We start from the raw sequence: 5,083 nt of genomic DNA, 5'->3' as shown, positions 1-5,083 counted from the left end.
TCCGTTGACAGACCACCAGGAAGAGCTCCTGGGCCACTCGGCTTGGGAGCCAGTAGACTTAATGGCATCAGGTCGGCCAAAACCAGAATCCAATGTCCCCTTCCGGGAAGGAGTGTCTGTGCTGAGGGGCCATGCTTAACAAATGATCTACCTAGTCTTGACGTGGGGTCCTGGCGACAAACTCTTTATGATGACTTGGCAAAGAATGGAAGATCTCCCACCAACAGGAAAGGCGATTCTTCAAGGTCCAGTGAACGAGAGCGCTGCAAGCCACACACACGTTCAAGTGGTGTTGAGACCCCAGGAAGAAAAGGGCGCATGGGGGGCCGAGGCCAGGAACGAGTGATCGCAGGATGTACATCTTGTAAAGCCTCCTGCATCAGACATGCACTGGGAGAGGCGGGGCAAAGAAGGGAGGTGAAGATCAAAAAACAATGAACAGGCAGCAAGCCAAAAGCTGAAAAAGTTCCCACACCTAGCTGCCAGGTCCAACACCATCCGTGCAGAACAAGGGACTGAGGTGAAGCGCCAGAGCGTGGGATCTCAGTGGCATTCACACTTGGTGCCGCATGCCACAACCCACCCACGAGCACGCTACTTAAAGGCGAAGGTCATTTTTTGCTGCCAAAGGTTCCGGTACCGCCCATGTTGAGGGACGCCCACAAGGATGGAAGGTGGGCGCATTAGTGTTTACTGCAGGGTTCGAAACATTAATTAGGGGAGCTGGGAGCCATTTAAGTCCCACTTATAGCCTTACTTAGCTGGAAACCAAGAGGTTCTTGTGGATCCTCTGGCCAACTGGTGCCTTACAATCCTGTAAACAAAGGGGTGTACCCTTCCTAGTGAACAGTGCTCAAGGCAATTATTCTATTGGACAGATACAGGGTTCTAGGCCTGTCCGTAATTTTGTGTGAAGGTTGGTCGGCTAAGTAGCAGATCCAAACATAAGGTCAAAGGTATGCTAACCACTCACTGAGTTAGAGAATACAAAGAGTAGCAAGCAAAAATGTATTTGCTAATCATAAAGACACTTCGTACATAAAACTTAAGAAAAAGATGCTGGGAAGTACAACATACATATACAAGAAATAATAACAATTAATAATACCATCAGTTAACAAAAAAGAGGGGTGTAATATTTACAACAAAGTGAACATAAAATGCTGTATTGTTAGTATACAGATAAATCTCAACAAATATTTCATTATTGTATAATAATATACATATTCATGTGGACACATAGGTACTTTGTGAATGAATCCAAAGGCTAAAATAAAGGCAAAGGGGGCTATATCATCGCCCAATTTTCAAGGTGTCCTGATTAGTGGAGAGTTTCCTAGTCAGGTTCAGTATTTCTTCTAGTTATAACAAACGTGGCAGAGACTGAATAAACAGTCTGGTTCAAACGGGAACCCATACACGCAGGTGTTCCCGGATTGTTACACGTTTCGGCGGATGTGCAGTAAGTAGCACCCGCCTTCATCAGGGCTGCGTAGGGGCAACCCTGCCGGTGCTATACATCCCAAAATCTCAATTTTCGATCAATAGAGGGCGTGGGGCTGAGCAAGGAAGGTCCTCGAATGGGTCCTGCTGGAGAGTGTGCGGACCCAAGGCAGTAGTCGTGGTCTACAACGTGGTTCTGCAGGTCGGAAAGTGATGATTCACTGGGTGATGAGTAAGTTAAAGTTGAAATGTTGAATTTCTTCAAAACAGCTGGCTATTTGCTGAAGCGAGTCCTTGTCAGACGGCTCAGACAGTCCATCTGTGCATGGGGAAAAACGCTGTCCGACCGGCGGTGATCGCGAATGCGCGTTGTCAATGGCCTTACAATCCTGCACATGTGATACTGAGTATTTTATATGCTAATAAAGACAGACATCGAATGCACATTGAAGTACAATGAATAATACATAATGGGCATAAAACATGCATTACTCACCGTAATAGCATTTCTGATGGCATTTGCTTAGATTCACATGCTGTGCATATGGTCTGATATCCAGTGGTAACCGCAGAGTATTGCATCTTGTCTTTCGAGGCTCGAAAGGGGACGTCTGCATAGGTGGGTCTGTAACACTATCCCTAACGTGACGTGTAGTGTACCCAAAATCCCATACGCACTGAGGTCCCCCCCCCCTGAATGTATTATTTCTGCCATGAGGGAGCCCAAGGACTATCGTGAGCGAGTACATAAAAGAGAGAAAGTAGTAAGAAGTCTATGTTCCTTCCACCCGAGTGGGGAGGAAGGGTGGGCGCATGTGAATCTAAGCAGATACAATCATCAGAAATGCTATTACGGTGAGTAATGCATGTCTTCTGATGCTTGTTAATCTGCTTAGAATCACATGCTGTGCATAGACTAGCGAGCAGTACCTGGAGTTGGAGGTGGGTTGTGAGAAGGAACAGTAGAGAAAAGAGGTCTTAGTACTGCTTGTCCCACCTGAGAATCATACCTAGAATGAGTGTCTAGACAATAGTGTTTTGTAAAGGTGTGTACAGAACTCTGGGTTGCCGCTTTGCAAATAGATTCTCGGGAAACATTTGCAATGAATGCTATGGAAGCACAGCGCCTCGAGTAGAATGTGCTCTAGGCTTGAAGGGCAGTTCTCTCTTAGCAAGAGAGAAACAAAGTGTGATGCATTTGTTACACCTTGAGATTGCCGACTTAGAGACAGGATCCCCTGCTCTGCCAGCCTCCACTTAAACGAAAAATTGGTTCGTCTTCTCAGTGGTTTAGTTCTTTCCAGGTAAAACACGACTGCCCTGCACACATCTAACGTGTTTAGGCTTCTTTCGGCCATGTTAGAGGGGTTCTGGAAGAAAGGGTGCAGTTCTACACTGGTTTACGTGGAACTTGGAAATAATTGTAGGCACAAAAAGAGGGCGAGTGTGCAGAACCACCTTATCTCTGAACAGTAACAAAGGGGTCTAGTACTGAAAGGGCATGTAGTTCACTAACCCTTCTTATAGAAGTGATACCCAATAGGAAGGCTGTTTTATAGGTAAGGTCTTAAGACTTGCCTTGTGCATAGGCTCAAAGGAGGTCCCCATGAGTCTAGTTAAAGCCACATTTAAGTCCCATCCGGAGCTGGGTTTGAAATGGGGGGGGGGGGGGGGCTGCGTACCATCACTTCCCAACTGGCTACATACCGAGGGATCTAAAACAGCATGTTTTGAACCCTCTCATAGGCGAGGAAGACGAGGCCGTCTTCTGTCCGAATCAGAGCCCCTAGAAACTGTTTGACTTGACTGACTGGGTTCTAGGCTGGATTTCTTCTCGTTGATGGAGAATCCCAGACTGAATAAGGTGGTCTATTGTCTTCTGCATGTTCAATAGGCATGTTTCGTAGGACTCCCCTGTTATGAGCCAGTCGTCGAGGTAAGGGTAAACCGGGAAGGAGTCTGCGCAAGTGTGCTGCCGCTACTGCCAGTACCTTTGTAAACACCCTCAGTGCCGAGGCAATGCCGAAGGGGAGTACCCAGAACTGATAGTGCTTGTCCTCTTTCATGAACCTTAGGTATTTTCTGTGCGCTGGAACATGACAGTATGCATCTTTCATGTCCAGTGTTGCCATGTAATCCCCGTTTCAACAGTGGGATTACTTCCTGTAAAGTGACCATACGAATCTTGAGGTTTGACAAACTTGTTAGCCGGGCGCAAGGTGAGATCTTTTTTGGGTACAAGGAAGTATACTGAATAAATACCTTTGTTTACCTGTAGAATAGGGACGACTTCTATGGCGTCCTTTCTTAGAAGGGTCTCAACCTCTTGCAGCAGGATCAGCAGTTGGTCCAGTGGCGGGCATCTTGATTTTGGCGGTCTGAATTGGGGTGGTCTAGCAAATTCTATGCAGTACCTGTGGGCAACCGTCTTGAGTACCCACTGGTCTGTTATCCCCTCTCATGCAGTAAGGAAAGATGTAATACACCACCCGACCAGGGTGGCATGGGAGGGGACCTGGAGCTGAAGGTAATTTCTGACCAGAGGCCGGGGCGCCCCTGGGGTTGGAACCTCATCCTCTACCTTTCCCACGCCGCTGTCCTCTGGGTGGAGGTATTGGACCCTTGTCCCGAATTCCAGTTGTTTCCTGCATTATAGTGGTTCTGGGGAAAACTATATTGGCCACGAAAGGACCGGCGGGAGCCATTTCCTCTCCGAGGAGAAGGTTTATGGGTAATCTGTTAAAGGGACTTGTGTTTCATGTTCTTTCTTGGCTGTTTCCAGTGCATCGTCCACTGCCTTGCCAAACAGGTGGTCTCAACGGGTTTATCAGGGCTGCTTGGCTCTCCGACTTGACGCCAGAGTTCCTCAGCCATGCATATCGCTTGAGCAAAGTACCTTGTGCTAGGGTTCTTCCCACTGTCTCTGCAGCATCCAGAGTGTTCTTGAGCACATTCTGGCTGACTTGCTTGCCTTACGAAACGATGGCGAGCAACTTGGTCCGTGTAGGTTCTGGCACTTCCTGAAGGCCTTCTGGCAGAAGGTTCCACTGGACGTCTGCATAGCTGGCCAATAGCGTGGTGTTATTAGCTATTCGAGTCTAAAACGCAGCAGCAGTTGTGACCCTCTTTCCCAGTGCATATAGTTTCCTGGACTCCTTATCGGGTGGTGCCTCTCCTGTAGGCAGGGGAACACCAGCTTGTTTTCTAGTAGTGGTAACCACTAAAGAATCTTGAGTGACATGTCCCTTGATGAAGGCAGGGTCGGTCGGAGAAGGACGAAACAACTCCACCCTAGGGTTCAATGCCCTGGTGTGGGCTGGAGTCAGCAAGGAAGGTGCCAATCTCCAACAAAGAGATGGCCTGGCTGGCCAGAGATTTTTCTTGGAGTATATTCTCCACAAAATCAGTGGCAATCTGAAAATGGTCAGTTGCCTACAAGATGGCGTTAAACGCCATTTGATCATCCACTGGGGAGGCTTGGCAGGCCGGAGTGGGAGGTTGGGGGTCGGGTATCTATGCACAGGGAATCAGGGTCCTGGGTGGGAGAAGGGGACGCCCAAGGTTGAGCATCAACCGGACGGCTGTCTTCCCAATTCTCTTAAGATCTGCCCGGTCATCCACATTGTAGTTTTCCAGAAAG

This window comes from Ambystoma mexicanum, chromosome 6p, assembly GCF_040938575.1.
Source record: "Ambystoma mexicanum isolate Mex_15411 chromosome 6p, UKY_AmexF1_1, whole genome shotgun sequence".
NCBI classification, from domain to species: domain Eukaryota; kingdom Metazoa; phylum Chordata; class Amphibia; order Caudata; family Ambystomatidae; genus Ambystoma; species Ambystoma mexicanum.
Note: the sequence above shows the minus strand (reverse complement) of the source record.